General features: G+C 46.1%; 1 protein-coding gene and 1 long non-coding RNA gene across 10 annotated transcripts in view; both read right to left on the bottom strand.

Moving 5' to 3' along the window:
• Positions 1-16,663, bottom strand: part of IQSEC1 (IQ motif and Sec7 domain ArfGEF 1) — a 268,694-nt gene that overhangs the window by 88,653 nt on the left and 163,378 nt on the right. The window lies entirely within an intron of this gene.
• LOC136296556 (uncharacterized) lies at positions 1,672-9,392 on the bottom strand. 2 transcript variants are annotated; one of them, XR_010722957.1, is made up of 5 exons: positions 8,711-9,392; positions 8,494-8,586; positions 5,225-8,294; positions 4,044-4,124; positions 1,672-3,718 (listed from the first exon to the last, which is right to left on the bottom strand). It is a non-coding gene; the product is annotated as an uncharacterized lncRNA (long non-coding RNA). The 2 variants fall into 2 exon arrangements; XR_010722956.1 differs by having other exon boundaries at positions 1,672-4,124.

The raw sequence follows: 16,663 nt of genomic DNA, 5'->3' as shown, positions 1-16,663 counted from the left end.
TCAGCTTTCCCAAGGCATCACCACAAACCCCTTTCCCAGCCCTGGCAGTGTTTTATGTCTCACAGCCCCTAAGCAGCTGGATCAGCTCGGCAGATCCCAGTTCTCTGTGTCTCCCCTCACTACAGAGCTCATTTACACCAGAACCCCGAGGGATTTTCCACTGTCACTTCCCGTGGAGCCTTTCCCACCCCTGCACTCCCGCAGGACACCTCCCTGTCACTCTGCATTTGCTCCTCTCCTCCTCTCCCCGGGGCTTTGGGAAGGTTCTCAGCAACCTTCCCCTCACGTCCTGCACCTGAAGTGCTTCCCAGAATTCAAGTTACTCCTGCTGTTCCTAATTTCCTTTGCACTCCTTCCACACAAACTCGGCAGCTGCATCTGGAATATCCTGATCACGGTTATGTTTAATTTCTTACTGAAGCTGGGGCTCTGTTTGAGCTGCACCATGAGGTGCTCCCAGCACCAGGTGAGTCAGGTAAACCCTCTCATGTCTTGCTTAGACAAAGAGGCCACTTGCACGTGACCATTTCCTCAAGAAAACAAGAAGAATTTGATCCTTTTTCCCAGTCTCCAGTTATTTCATCTTTGCCTTTTTTCTCTCCTACACTTCTGGCGACAAAAGAGCAAAATCTCGGTTTAATTTTTAAGACTTCTCCATATTTAACTGCAGTTTGTCAAGGCTTCCCAGCACAGAGGGTTCCTTTGTATCTCCTCAGAGCTGGTCCAAAATGCAAGTCACAGAAAATCATCCGTGGGACCTGTAGCCCTTGAATACACACTGGTGACTGATAGAAAATTTTAATACTCGACTGTGACTAACTGAGATAAGCATATTACAAAGAAGGAGGTTCATAATAAAATTCATTTTCCAAGGTCCATTTTTGCAAAAAGCAGCTCATCTCTTTCTCACAGGGAACAGCACTTGGACTTGAAAAAAGGGTTTTGAATCTGAATCACTGGGATTTGCTTTCTTTGTTATTGAGATTTTCAGCCTTTCATTTGTTTTTTAACTAAATTTTCACAAAGAAGGAGGCTCAGATGCAGAAGAACCCAAAGGAAAAAACATGCAAGGAAAATATTGGCCAACAATAAAAAGGAAATTGAAGATTAACCAAAATTTTTCTACATTCATAAAAAGAGCAACAACTGGAACACAGGTACTGGGAGCTGGACTGTGCCTGAGCCTCTGCAGGGTGGTTTTAATCCCACCCAGTGATCAGTGAAAAAGTGCAGACCTTATGTAGACTCAAGATTAAAATTTTGTGGGCAGCTTTTGCATTGCTGGACAATTCTTTGGATCGTTTGACTGGCCCAGAGTCTTGTATAGTTCAAGGTAACCACGTTAAAAGAGAAATATTTTGAAGAAAATAATTTCAAATATTTTTTGGACACTACCCTAGAACACTGGGGCAAGGTTAAGATTGTGACACCACCCTCAGCTGCTGCACAGTGACAAGGACCAGACAGATTTCTGGCTGGAAAAAAACCCCTCATCCATCCCCGAACCTTCCTGGCTTTTAGGGGTGTTTTTTAGGTTTTTGGTTGGGGGTTTTTTGGGAGAGGTGGGGTTCAGTTGCCCCTCACACGGGTCCTGCAGCTGGTGCAGCTCATCCAGGACCAGGAGCTGCTCCTTCCAGAGCCCTTTGGAATGTGAGTCACGAGGTGCCACCGTGCCAAGGAGCAATCAGGAGCCAGCCACAGAGCTGGAAATAGAGCCCTTGACTTTCAATCTGGATGGAATAATTAATTTTGATTCACTTGAAAAACCCTTCTCCTCCTCCTAAGTAAAGAAGAGCTGGTCTCTTTCCACCTTTACAAACAGGAAAAACTGGGGAAACAGCTAAAGAAATCCATAGGAAGTCTATTCAAGTATTTCAATATTTGAAATAACTTTCCGTTGCCTGTGCTCGTGGGTGTGTCTTTGGTTGCATGACTGCTCAGAGCTTTGGTGAATTGAGCAAAGAGCTGGATCATGAAAAACGCTTGAGATACCCAGCAAAGAGGAGTTTATCCCTTAGTTTGGAACCAGCTTTAAAAACCCCTCCTGCTACAATGCCAAGTGCTCAGCTGAAGGATGGAAACACAGAACGGTGCTAATTCACTAAATTCGCTATTCCTAAAAATTGCTGTATTTTTGGAAGGGTATTTATGTGAGGATAAAGGTAAGGTTGGTCTGGTGTCCTCTCATTCTGCCAGCTCACTGCACTTTGCCACAGACCTGCACCCCAAATCCCACGAGGATCCCTCACCCATCCCCAGCCTGTGAAGGACAGGAGTCAAAGCCCTTCTCAAAGGCCAGGGCTGGAGGAACATTAGGGCAGCTTTTCTATTTCTGTCCCCAAATGGTCTTCCCGTAGCCTGTGGGAAGAGCTCAGCTCCCAATTAACTCCCCATGACCTGTACCTTCATTTCTTACAGAAGATGTGAAGCGTGGCAGCACAAAACAGAACCAGACCAGCACTGCAGGACGTGGAGAAAAGGGAAATGGCTGCATTGAAAATCTCATTGAGCACAGCTCTGTGATGAGCTGGCACAGCCTGTCCCTAGCTGCAGCAAAGGGGCAGCATTCATCTTTCCTCCCTGCTCCTCAGAAAGCTTTTCCACTGGGGGATGAATTGGCAAAATTTGGGAATGTTTTCCCAGGAAGGAACTGTTCTGTTGGATACACGGAGAGAGGCAATCAGCTTTAACTTGGTAGGAGCAAGCTGAAATCACACCCAAGGACACATCACACCTTGTGCGTTTTGAGGTCCTGGTGCCACCAGCAGCACTGCTCAGCACTCCAGGTGGTACCAAACTTCCCAGGACCTCCAAGGGAAATGGGTTTTGCCCCTTTTTACAATGGCTTCCTGATGTAAACAGCAACAGCCAGCAGTGCTTCAGCTCAGCGTTGAAGTAAATCAGTTATTTTTTGCAATTACGGTATTCAGAATGAATTATGAGCTGTGAGAACCACAGTGCTCGTTTTTAGTGCTGGAGCCCTGTGGCACCACAAGCTGAGGTAATGCTGGAGGAAATCCCCTGGGGAACAGGGCAGTGGAGGCTCTGAACCAGCACTCTGCCCACAAACTGGGCTTTTTTTAGCCCCAAATGGGATTAGTTTGTGCTTTTGCAAAGCAGGTGCACACTCTGTCCAAATCCCAGCTGTCTAAGTGATGTCATGGTGGGGCGTAACAACAATTTACACCAATATCCAGAACATGCAGAGCTCAGGTCCTGGCAGGGAGTGCCCAGCCCGTCATCCTCCCAAGCCCAGCGTGATGTGCAGCTCTGGGCCCCACAGAAACCCAGGAATGTACAAACTGGACTTTTGTAACTGTGTAAATGTACAAACCCCCACCGGCCAGGGCACCACGGCTCTGGGGTGTCAGGAGGTAAAACTCTGATGGCATTTACACCTCTTCATTACAGCTGGAAAGGCTTTATTTATTTAAATAGATTTATTGCACTTTGACAGCTGGTGAACCCTGGCCTCAGGCAATAGCGAGGGAAAGTTTGGTTTGCCATTGGAGGAAATTATTAAAAAACAGAAAAGAACCATCCCCAAAGCTCCAAGCAGGGCTGATTGTGCAGTTGAAGGTGCCAGTTCCAAGAGCCTGAGTCCTTTGTTTGCAGCAGCAGTTGATGGTGGGTGTTCCTCAAGCCTGTGCTCAGCCTGTCCGAGCTGCACCTGCCTCTGAAACAGCCCAGCCTGTGTGCAGGGAGTTATCAATGGGCTCTGCACAGAACACAGAACAGCAATCTCATCAGCAGCTTGTCCTGAGAGCTGGAAACAAATCCTACACGCTGAGGTTCCAAAGGGAGGTGCCACCAAAATCCTCCCAGTCTTCCCAGACACTGGAGAGACCCAGAGAAGGTCAGTTTGTCTCCACCAAAGCTCCAGCTGTCCCTCTCCAGCTTCCTGAGCTCCACAGAACCAGTTCCCTGGGAGAGGATTCCCATTCAGTGTGGGCTCCAACCTCAGTTACAGACTCTCCGCTTTACGTTCACCTATTAAAATTAATATTACCTATTAAAATCACCTATTAGCTAGTCACTATTACCTATTAAAACATGCACATTGTTTGCTCGGACTCTCCTGACCAAACCATCCCGGAGCTGTCACCTCTGGCCCTCTGTGTCACCTACAGATTGAATCATTGTAACAATCATTATTAAATATTGACATTGAAAAAGAATAAAGAATATTAATAAAGGATATTAAAGAATATTATAATTATAAAAGAATATTATTATATTCTTTAATAAATAACATTCAAATTTATCCAGTGCAGCATCCTTAAGACTCCACTTAAACTTGGCTTCTCTGCAGTAATTCTAATCTACAGTCATGTTTGGGGAATTATCTGAATTACATCAAAATGTTTGGAGAGCAGTGCCTTGGACACCTGGCACCCTGCACAAACCCACAGCAAGCTCTGAGACAGAAGTCGAGGCTGTTTCAATTCAAGCCCATGAATGCCCCATCAATTCCAGAGCCAGGCCAGCAGAATGAAGTTGCATTCTGGCTGCTGCACAGTTCTGTCAAAAAGCAGTAGCAGGCTCCCACACATTAACCATTGTTTAAATCATTCCTTTCCCTCCAAGATGAAAATTACATTAACTTGCCCTGCTCTGGCTTCTGTTTTCCCCATCCCCATAAAACAATTAATTAAATGTTGGAGAGAATTCCTTGGCCCACTCTCCTGGAAGCATTTGGATTCGTTTATCCAGATGTGCTCCTTGGGCAGGTGCTCTTTGTCTTGTGGGAAGCAGCAAAGAAAATATTACTGTGTAAGGAGTGAAAACATTTCCTCACCTGGCTTCCAAAACACAATAAATGAACCAAATTCCCCTTTTCTGCCTTTAGTGACAAATTTACCAGCTGCAATTAATGCCATTCAAAGTCTTTTTTTGTTTTTTTTTTTGCATCAATAATGAAAATATTACCCTGTAATTGCAGTGGCATGAATTTGCAGCGCTTTGCTTATCACTGAGAGCAGGCTCCTGGATAATGCATCCCCAGAGTCACCTGCCTCTCCTCCACGTGCCTGCACTCGGGTTTTCAGAGGTGCTTGCATCACCCTGAGCCACTCAGATAACACACCAGCCCCACGAGCGGCGCGGGCTTTGATTTGATCGCAAATTAATCATTACCCTTCCCTCCCCCAGGTTAAAGCCTAACCGCAGCAATGCAGCTCACAAACCCCCTGATCCCTGTGGGATTCCGCCTCAAAAATCTCACCTTGGGACTCTTCAGAGGCTGCAGGGCTGGCTCGTGGCAGAAGAAATTAAACCCCCCTTACGCTGATAAATCGAGATTTATTTCGTTATTATTTCAGATCAGAGGACAAAAATGAATTGTGGGTTAAATTTTAAGCGAATTTAAGCAATAACTGAGTTTGTTCTGGTTTAAGGCCACCATAACCTTTGTCCCTGGTTAAGGACAGAGCTGGACCTGGGTTCCCTGGAGCTGGAGGGGTTTCCTGGGTAATGGGAATGGTAATCCCACTGCCCAGGCAGCTGGGACTGAGCCCCTTCTGCTCCCACACACATCCCTCCCCAGTGATGATCTGGATTATTTTATCACTTTTGTTTCCACTGGAACACAGACTCCCTTTCCCACTAGAAAACAAGGAACACGGGCACTGCTTGCACAGGACACACATTGTACTGCCCAAATTACCATCGCTTTTTTTTTTTTTTTTTTTTTTTTTTTTTTTGCATGTTATGTTCCAAAATGTTGCATTTGCCTTGCACAGAACTTCCTGAATGCCTGATACAGCAGTGCAATTTTAGCTTTTCTAATTTTCCAAGTACATCAACATTAAATGGAAGCTTCTGCAAGAATTAAGCCTATTTTGTAGTTCTGAATTTTCAGGTTCTCCAGGTCTCCTGAGTAGGAGTGAGTGCAGAAGGAGGATTTTTCATGAGGCCAGCAGAGCACTTTAAGGGGACTTTAAAAGCCTGAATAATTCCCCCAGCCAGGGACACTGGGGGTACTGAGCAGGGCTGACTGTCTCCTTCAATTATCTCTTCAGCTGTGGCATTTCACACTTAATATTCCTGCTAAATAAAGAAATTCCCCTCAGATGCCACAGCATCTTCCGTTAATGGTACAGCTGATGCACTGACTGCATTTTAAACTAAAAACCAGCCCTGAAACAACACTCAACCCTCCTGAAACCTATCAAAGTTCACACTTGGGCACCAATTTTGGCCTTCAAAGATTTTTCTCCATCTCAGGAATTTCAGCCTAACTCATATATGAGGATGAAGACCAAACATCCAGCCCTGAGAGCAGGCAGGGCAGACAGGCTTTGCTGGGGAGCCCAGTATTGAACTGAATTAATTTGATCCCACTTTGAAACAGCAAAACTTCCCTTTGGAGCCTTGTGTGTACTATTTTATCTGTAAATGCACATTGATGCATCCACATAACACAGTTCTCCCTTACCTGGGCAGGCAAAGTTTTGTACTACAGGTTGGAGGAGTATTTAAAGTGCAAATATCTTTCAGGTGTTCATATATATTTTTTTTCTTTTTTTTGGTATGTCCAGCAACAGTTCCACCAGCCAGATGTGTAATTGCCTGAGTGCCTTTAACTGATAATTGTTACCTCTGTAAAGGAGTGTAATTGCTCGTGGCTCCTGTTCCTATTTAACTCCAAACCACCAGAATATCCACATTATGTGGCACTGCAATGAGGCCCAGAGGAAGGATGACCTTTTGCAAAGCAGTTTATGGCAAGGAGGGCAGTTTGGCTCAATAATAAAGGCTGAGGACTTAAATGATTCACTTCAATCCCTCAGGAGATTTGAGCTCTCCCCAGACACCTCTCTCCTTCCTGCTCCAGCTCCCCATCTCCTCCAGAGCCTTGCTCCAGGCTGACATTGCCTCTTCCAGTACTTGCTCCTCTTTTCTTTTTCGCCTTTTCCATTCACTGTTAACCCAGAGTGGAAGAATAATGACCTGAACCCCACGGCTGAACACAATGTGACCACCCGAATTTCCAGTCAGCCCCTTGGCATTTGCTGTGGAAAGCTTTGTAGGTAACATTTCAGAGAAGCTGTGAGAGTTTGGAAGGAAGAGCTGTGAACAGGCAGCTCCATTTCCCTGTGCTCCCCAACACCAGACGCAGCTCCCTCAGGATGTGGGGCAGGTTTGGGCACAGTCCCAAATCACACCACATTTTATGGCCTCTGGAATCACCCAGACTCCCGGGAACTTCCCAAATGAGCCTTGCCACACAACCAGCCTGAGTTAATGCTCCCAGCTACAGACAGCCCGTGGAGCTCTTCCCAAAGAGAACCCACAGGTTTGTCTGAATTCCCAGAGATCTGCTCAGCAGCAGAACCTCCCTGCCCTGCCCCACCAGGCAGTTCATTGCTCTGTCAAATACACTTTTTGTTTTATTTCAGGCCCAAACCCAACAGAGAGCAGTAGCTGATGAGGCAGTAGCAGAATCCCAAATTTCCACTGCTGCCAAAACATCTGCAGCTTCATCATGCGAAGGTTTTCAAAGCTTGCTCACCATAACATAAAGAGTTTAATAGCCCAGAAATCACATAAGATATCAAATCACTGCTTTATTGTTAAAGCACAAACAATCTCTGCAATCCTGCAATCTCTGGCTGCAGTTTGTGCATTTGGATGATTGTTTTCACATCACATCTGCAGCTCTGCGACTCAGGAACTGAAACCCCCATGGGCTTCCAGTATCTGACATTTCAATACTGCCTTGATAGAATTTCCAAACTGCTCTTTGGACTCTCCAGCTGTGCTTGGGAATACTGGAGGATGAAGGAGGGATACTTTGAAGTGGGGAACAGATATAAAATCTATGCGAGCACAGGGCAAGGGCTGGGAAAAGCAATTATCTCAGTGTCCCAGCTGCAAAGTACCAGGAATGGTTTTTTCAGGGGGAAAACCTATCCAGGCACTGCCTGGGTTAAAAGGAAGACTAACAAACAGCAGGAAAATTAAAGCAAAGGTAAGAAAGAAACGTCTCTTGCAGGGTTATCTCCTTGGGGGGACTCGGAGCCCCTCGCACAGTGAGAGCAGCCACGGGCAGAGCTGAAATTCTGAGATTAAAGGGGAGGTTTAGCACCTTGTGCTGCTCAGTGCTGATGGTGGCTGAGCACACTTTACACCGAGCAGGGGTAATTTCCACCAAATGCCCGTCCTGAGCTGCAGAACACGAGAAGAGGGGATGCACACTCACCCTCCTGCCGGCCCACTGCCTTTGTTCTCCACACCCCCTGGACTGCTGGATTACACGGCTAATCAGATGCTAAAACCGGTTTTAATTTCGCCTGGAAGACAGATTGCTGTGAGTGGAGCGCTGAGGGGAGCAGGCTTTAGTTTATATCAAAATGATGAAGTGCTCCAGCAGCTGCCCAGGCAGCCTGGCAGCCCTGCAAGCAGCCACAAAGTTAAACACATGCACGGCTTTTGTTTCCACAGCCAAATTAAAAAAACAACCAAAACCAATCAACAAACCAAGCCCCAGACCTGGAGGCATCATGTGCAGAGTAGCCAGGACCCCTTTTGGGAAGGGAATTATCAATTCACATCACTCTGTTCACCTGCTAACAGGGCTGAGCACTGCAAAAGGCATGGAAAATGTAAAATAAGTGGAGTTGCTTGGTGTTTGAAAGGGGGAACAGGGATGGGGGACAGGGAGAAGCTGAAGGGGGGAATCAAAACCAACAAGATTTCCAAAACTCACCCGTTACTCCCTGCAGATCAGCAGAAGCCAAAGTGCTCCTACGAGAGCTCTGATTTCCATTCCATTCCTCTATCAAGTTCTTAATAGACTCAAACTTCAATTTCTTTCTTTTTTTAAAATTTTTTTTTATTTTTAATTCTTCCTGCAAAGCTAATTTTGGGTAAATAATTTAAAAGCCTGCGAGCTAGAGCCCGTGTGACTCCAGCCAGGCTGGGAAGGCAGAGCTGGAAAGCTCTTTGGAACCTCCTGTCAGCTTTAAGCATCACTTCTGAAATTAAGCACGTTAACCATAATTAAAACAGATTATCAGCCACCTGTGCTGAGGGCTTTAGCAAGGTGCTTGGCCAGGGCACCATTCCATCAGAGCAGGCAGAGGAGCGAGCAGAGGATGCTGTGGATGGAGAGGGAACTCAGCTGGCAGCAGCTGGAATTGCATGAGGTGCTGATTTTATAAAGCCCTGAGTGTACCTGCGAGGAAGAGCAGAGCTCCTTCCCCTGACACAGAACTCATCAGCCTCAGGCCCTCTGCTGAACAGCTCTTCATGGGCAAAGAACCCCTTAAACATGCCCAAATCCATCTATATATAATACAGATATATAGAAAGATCTATGTTATACCTATAAAAGATGGACTACCTTATATAAGTGTGTGTAGATATATATTTATGCATTATATACAATATATACTAAATATATATTCATACATTACATGCAATATATAATACATATATGATATATTTCTACATTATATACAATATATAATACATCTATTATATTTTTAAATGTATTTTATGTATTTATTTATTTTATTTATATCTTTGTTACCCCAGCTTTGCAGTGACGATGGCTTTGAACAGCCTGTTTTTATGCCAAGCCAAAGGTGTCTCCTCAGAGCCACCTCTCCCCTCCCAGCCAGGCTGGGTGGGATCTCCAGAGCAGGGTGGTTTCAGAGGATCTGCTCCTAAACCTGCTTAGAGGAGCTAAGCAGCCCTGCACGAAATGAGGTTTTCTCTCCACTGGAGCATCGAGCTTTGAGGTTTGCTGAGGCATTCAGCACATCCCAAATCCAATTGCTTAAGCAGCTTTCTGTGGGATCTCGTCTGCTGCTCCTGCCCCTGAGCCACACAGGCACAATGAGAGGGTGCAGAGGAAAAGCTGGGAAAGCTTTCCCTTGGAACAACCAGCCCAGGAATGTTCCTCTGGGTCAGCACCCTGCTGCTGCTGCTGCTGACTTTTAATTGAATCCACTCCTGGGATGTCTAAAAGCTGAAAGAGACGCGGCAAAAAGCAGCAGAAAAGAGGCAGCACAAAATTGGCCAACTGAATGGAAATTGTTACCTGCAGACAGGAAAGAGGATTTTCTCCACATCCTGTTAAACCAATTCCTTCAGCTCTGGGCAGCCCAATTTGTTTCTGGTGGTACCTCCCCAGTTCTGCACAGTCAGAACAGACCCGATCACAAACTACCTCATGGAAGAAACATTTCATTGCTACTGGAGCAGGAGCTCCACTGTTTGCTTGATTCTGAAAATACAGATAACTGAAAAGTGTGTAAAAAGCAGATTTATTCCAAAAGCCATCAGTTTGAGGGTACACTTGGTACCGTTTTCCAGGTTCATTGGTTGTCTGCTGAGGGCAAATGTGAAATCCTGGCTGAGTTAGTGGGAGTTTCCCCAGTGACCCTCAGGGGCACCAAAGCAGTCCCTGAAATTGCATTTCCATTCACTCGAAGCACACGTAAATACCAGGTTTATTTAGAGATGGGTCTGACAGAAGAGTGATCACAGCAGCTGTGAGGAGGGAAACTCCTCCCTGCTCCTCATTCCATGTGCAGGCGCAAACAGCATGCACAGACTGTCACAGGGCACTACAAACCCTCCAGCCTTGGCAGAAATGTGCAAGCCAAGGAAATTCACACAGGTTTATGCAACTTTCAACTTTAAAAGTGGGGATTGGTTGATTTTTTTGTTATTTTTTCTTTTTTTTTCTGTTTGGCATTTTTTCTGGGTGCCAAAGCAGAATAGTGCACCTGTCCAACACAAACCCACAAAACATCTAAACCAGCACTTCTCCAAAACATTTAACTCAGTTTCTAATCGAACTTCGAGGTTGATCTGAGGTACTAAAGGAATTTTGAATACTCTGCACTGTTTGGGAATGCCATCAGTTTGACCTCTGCACTCCATACAATGTCAACAGATGACAGAGGAGCACTGATGCAATATCCAGCTTCTTTTCTGACCCCCTTGCCAGACTTCCCAGAGCTCAGAATCTCTCTCTGTCTCGCTTTTTGCTTATGTGTAAACACCGAACCACAGTGGACGGGGAATTTGAACCAAGAGAAACTCCTACCACGCCATCTTCCAAAACTCTGAGAGGCTCTAAACATCAGGAATTACAAATCTAAATCCTCATCTCCACGAAAAAACTCAATCTACAATATCGAAGATTACTTTAAAAATACACAGTTAAATCAAGACATCACCACATCCATTACCACAGACTGGTTTGGGATGAAGGGACCTTAAAAATCATCTTGTTCCACCCCTGCCGTGGACAGGGTCACCTTCCACTATCCCAGGTTTCTCCAAGCCCCATCCAACCTGGCCTGGGACATTGCCAGGCTGTTTAATTGTAGAATAGAATAAAAAATAACCCCAAAGACAGAAGCTGCATTGCTGTGTTTTTATTTAGCTACCAGCGATGATAAACTTTACAGCCAGGCCGTGCTTCAGCAGGGCTGAACATCAAAACTGTTTGAAATTTGTATTGATCATCCTATAAAATCATACAGGCTTTAACTACCCACAGAAACAGTGGAAGTAAATATTAACGTTTATCCTCATCGCGTGCCTTTTATTCCTGTCCTTTTTTAGGGCACCCTTGGAACTCCAGCTGCAGAAATGGACGGGAGGGGGATGCTGGACAAAGCAGCTCCCAAGCAGCAGAACCCCTGCTCTGGGGAAAGCTCCCTCCCAGCTCAGTCATCCTCAGGAAAAGCCAATGGACAAACCCCATAAATATTTGATAGGGACATAACAAACTGCCTTAATACAGTGAGGGGAAGGGTGAGGGGAAAGAATTAAAAAATCTAGGGCACGTGTGAAGCTCTCTGGTAGATAAAGTCATGTCCTGATATCAACCACCTGGGATGTGAACCCTGGAGCTGCCCCTCAGCTGGACAGCAGTTCTGGCCTTAGCTGCTTAATTAGAAGGATCTCCAGCTTGAAGAGGAGGAAACACTTGAAAAATATTTGCCAAAGAACCACATAAGCCTCGGTCTGAGACTTTTCCAGAGCCTGTCTTCCACTCAAGAACTAACAGAATTATATTTATTTGCACGTGAATTGATTATATTAAGGCTTTTGCAGCCTCTGCATGGAATCAGTTTGTGACACATACGATGGGGGGGGGGGGGGGGAAAGCTTCAGCAGCAGCAAATTCCCCAGACACGCCACAGATTCATTCAACAGAAGTAATTACTTTAGCAAATGTTGGTGGATTTTAATGCCAGGAGGAGGATTCCAGGTATTTTTAAAGCTTGTCAGCCCAGCTGATACCCAGAAACATCTCAAGTCAGTGTGATGTAACATTGACACAGCACTTAATCAGAAAAATAGGCTGTTTCTCCAACAAAAGGGTTTTAACAAATGCCACATTTCATTTTTATTAATATATTCGGAGCTGATGTCATGTGGTCTCTAGATTTCCCCTGGAGATACAGATTTGAAAAGTCCAGAGGGAAATGATAATTCTGTGCGCTGCTTTGTTGACATATGAGCTCTGAAATTACCATTGGAAAAAAATCCCAAGGTCTGCAAAGATAATTTCACAACCCAGAGTGCTCCTAGCCCCGTGCTGGGGAGTTTTAAAAGCTTTTTGAAAGGAAAGTTATGAAGAATGTATGACTAGCACAGACTCGGGCCAGATTTTAAGGCCATTTTTTAAAGCACTGAGCAAAGTTCATCTCCCTTTTTAATGAACACCGACTGCCTGGACAAAATGTTTCCCTCCCTTCCCTCTCAGCAGAGTCAGACACAGTGAAATCCATCTTTTGTGCTTCGATAGACATGAAAAATTAGAGACAGGGATGGAAAAGGCTGAGACTTCCTTAGGTCTCTTGTTTTCTTAGCAGTCCATCTGTCTCAGACACATCTGGACATCAGCACCCCAAGGACATCCACGGCTCCTTGCTCTGCCTTCCCTGAAAAATTAGGGAGACAGCTCCTCCTGTTAATCACCAGGCATCATGAGGATGAGCAGGGAGGAGGCAGAGGGCAGGTACTGACCTCAGCACCCCGAAATGAGAGCCACAGCAGCCCCTGGGAGCTCATGGCTATTGGGGGAAATGTTAAAGGTGAGAAGGCTTTCAGAAAGCTGTGAAATCAGGCCCCACAAAGAGCAGAAGAATTTAGAATTAGCTGCAACTGCAAAGCTTGGAAGTGGGAAAAGTTACAATAGGACAGCAAGTGAGGACGTGAAATAACAGTCTGAGTCTTAGGTTTGGCCGGGGTAGATCTTAAGACTGCAGAAAAATCCGCTCCAGTGCGTCCCTGGTATGGAGGAAATGGCCCTGCCAGCCTGTTTTTATGTGGATTCTTTTCCTTATCTCTCACCACGGATTGTTCCAGTCACAAAACCGACGCGTGGGGGCCGTGGGATGGAGGACACAGGACAGCACAGCAGGGGCACTAAAGGTACTCACAAAGTGTCATTTTCACCCTTTCCAGCATCATTCTTCACTCTCCATCCCATTGTTCTCCCGAGGAACAGCCACGAGACAGGCATTAAAGGGATTAGCCTCCCTTTAGACCTGGATTTGAGCTACTGTGCGAGACTCAATCATCTGAGCAACAAATCTGCTCAAGCACTTCGAATGTGCAGGTGGAACAACTGCAAAATGCAGTGAGTGGTCCCAGGGCCTGGGAAAAGGAGAGACAACTTGGGACAAGTCTTTCAAGAGGCTGCCTTTGAGGTCTGTGTTCTTCCCCACGTGTTTGTTTTTAAGGAATTAACGCTGGACGCTTGGAAAGAAGTCAAGCATTTATCTGCGTTTAATGTCCCCTTCCCTCCACAAGTGTTTGTTGCATTAACTTGAAAATACACAGACAGTGAGATTCTATCATCAGGTCTTTGTGTCTATGGCCAGAAAAACCCCACAGCTGAGCACTCCAAGGCTCTTTGTGGAAAAGGGCTTAAATTCAGGGCCGTGTGCCCACTGCAGCTGCAGGGTTAAGCTCTCCTAAACAGTCAGATGAAGCAGTGTGCCTGGTTTTCACTCATTTTGAAACATGAGGAGATGATTTCAGACAGATAATAAGGTCCTGAATCGATTGATCTGCCCCAATCTCATTGATTTGGTGGAATAGTTCACTCTTGCTGGTTTAAATATGGAAGAGGATTAAGGCACACAAACATCTGCTGATAAAAGCACACCTTACCTGTGCAGAATCCCTGTGCAGCACTTGCAGGTCTTTTGTGGACACCCAACAGCTCCAAGGAAATTGGAACTGAGCCTTAACCCTAAGCTGAACAGACAGGACTAAAAATATGCAATTTAACACATAGTATCTCCTAATTTCATTGTGAAACTTCTGTTGAATCAGCCTCCATTCCTTAGGAACATAATAAACCCCACAATAGCAGCGTGGGGACAGTTTTGATAGCTTTTATAAAGGCTTCTTTATAACTGGATCTGCCAATAGCTATTGCTCCTGTGCCCTTCTTCCCAAAGGCAAGCAGGGCTTGCTCTTAGATAAGAGCATCCAAGGCAAAGTACAAATGTGCCTTTTATCCTCCCAGAGGGAGCAGAAGCTCAGCAGCTCCTTCCCACAGCTGCCTCTGAAGCTGCCTGGATGCCTCGGCCGCGCTTCCCAGTTGGACCCTGAGATAATCATGGAATCATTTCCCAGCATCACGGAGCCCCACCATGGCTTGGGCTGGAAGGGGCCTTAAATCTCACCTTGTTCCACCCCCTGCCACGGGCAGGGACACCTTGAACTGGGCCAGGCTGGTCCCTCTGGCCCGGCGGCTCCCAGAGGAGAGAGAGCCAGGGAATCATCCCATGGTCACAGGTGAGGAAAACGTTCAGAACACCCGAGACAAAGAGATCCTCCCCCAGGGCTGTGGGCAGCAGAGGAGACTGCAGCCACGCTGTCCTTTCAACAGGGAAATGTGTTATCCACAAGGCTCGGAACACATTCCAAAGGCTCCCGAGCAGCACAAAGGTCACGTTCCCCTCCCTGCACCAGCTCCTGCCTTTCTCACAGAGCCTGCCCAGAGCTGGAAATGAGAGCCCTGGAAATGGCTGCTGCTCTGGCACAGGAAGGCGTTCAGGCTGCAGGGGGAAGAGCAGGGTCAGCCTGTGCCCTGTACTGGGAGCACAAGGTGCTGGCAGTGCCCAGCTCTGCCCCGGTGCCAGCACTCTGGGTGTCACAGAGTGCAGGGCCACACACCACCTCAGTTCCGCCTAAGTGCTCCAATTCCTCAAATCCTCATTTCTTAAACCTTAAATCCTAGGGGAATCCTGATTTCCAAGATCTCCTTGGAAAGATGGCTTTGCTTGACATCCAAACACAGTGAAGTGGCTCTCAGGAAGGCGAGTGGTGACACAAGGGTTGCTGAGATTCAGCCCTCAAGATGATGTGGCAAGGCAGCGTCCAAGAGGACTCCCGTGTTAGAAAACCAATTGATGTGAAAATAAATGGCTTTCGGGAGAGCTGAAGCAGAATGCTCCGTGTCAGGATGTAATTCCCCTGTGTCACTCCCAGCCACGGCGCTCTCCCTGCGCACACCAGGCCCCAGCAGACCATGAAAGTGGCCCCCTGATGCTGCGAAGGAATATTATTCCTTGCTCTGGTATCACCAGCTGATGAGAATTCATTGAGTGCAAAATGCCATGCACGCTGCTGAGACTCTTCCAGAAGGCTGAGGCAGGTGTGACTAACTCAGGAGCATATTTAATTGTTAATTGATCAGCTTGCAGCTCTACACTCAGCATGGAAAATGCAGCAGCTCAGGCTGCCCTGCCTTGCCCACCTCCAGCTCTGCTCAAGTGTCATTAACCAGCCGGTAAATACGAACGTGAGGAGCTTTGATTTTATTTTAATTTATTTGTCTGTTCCTGCAGTTGTCACGAGAGCCTCATTAAGCAGCTATGCCACCCCCCCAGCAGTGGTGAGCACAGGAAACCCCCCAACAACCCAAGCCCACTTCAAACACACACTCCATACCTGTCAGGCAGTTAATTACACCCTGAATTATTGTCTCTGCTAAAGATGACTGAACGTGTGACACTTTGCTTACTGCATGAATTCCTGCTGGTTTTATGATTACTGTCAAAGAAAATGATTAATAGGCAGGTATTGCATCGAGGACAGCAAAAACACAGCAAAGAATTGGAATTTATACCTGTACAGGAAAATGAATTCCTGTTAGGAAAGGAATAAAACTCCTACCAGGCATTTAAGCAGAAGACTTTCCTTAAAATCATTTCACACCCGATGTTTTCACACTACAATCAATCCCCAGCACAGATGTTAATGACATGATTCATAAGCTTTACATTGATCAGTACTTACCAATTCCTAAAACGTCATCTGACTCCTTCTGGAAAATGCATGATCTTGTTAAAACCAGATAAGCTCAGAGCTTTATGTTCTCCCTACCTAATTTGCTTTACAGTCCACTGTAAAGATAATTCTGTTCTCACCGAAGAGCAGGGAATGCTCCCACGAAATTTATTTCTTTGTACGTTCAGAGCAAAAAGACCCAAAGCCGATGGGCTACTTCAGGAGTTAGAAAACAGCAAAAATACAAACAACTGAGTAATTGAAGGACAACAGCAGCAGCACCCTTACGGAGCAAAGCCTGAATGCCAATTTCCAGCTCTGAGGAGACAAGGAGCAGCAGTGGAAGCAGCACAAAACAAATTCTGTCCCAAAAGCTGCCACT

The sequence above is a fragment of the Chamaea fasciata genome, unplaced genomic scaffold (genome assembly GCF_029207755.1).
Source record: "Chamaea fasciata isolate MVZ Bird 193981 ecotype frontalis unplaced genomic scaffold, bChaFas1.0.hap1 SCAF_13, whole genome shotgun sequence".
NCBI classification, from domain to species: Eukaryota; Metazoa; Chordata; class Aves; order Passeriformes; family Sylviidae; genus Chamaea; species Chamaea fasciata.
The sequence above is the reverse complement of the archived record's forward strand: the minus strand, read 5'-3'. Positions and strand labels throughout refer to the sequence as shown.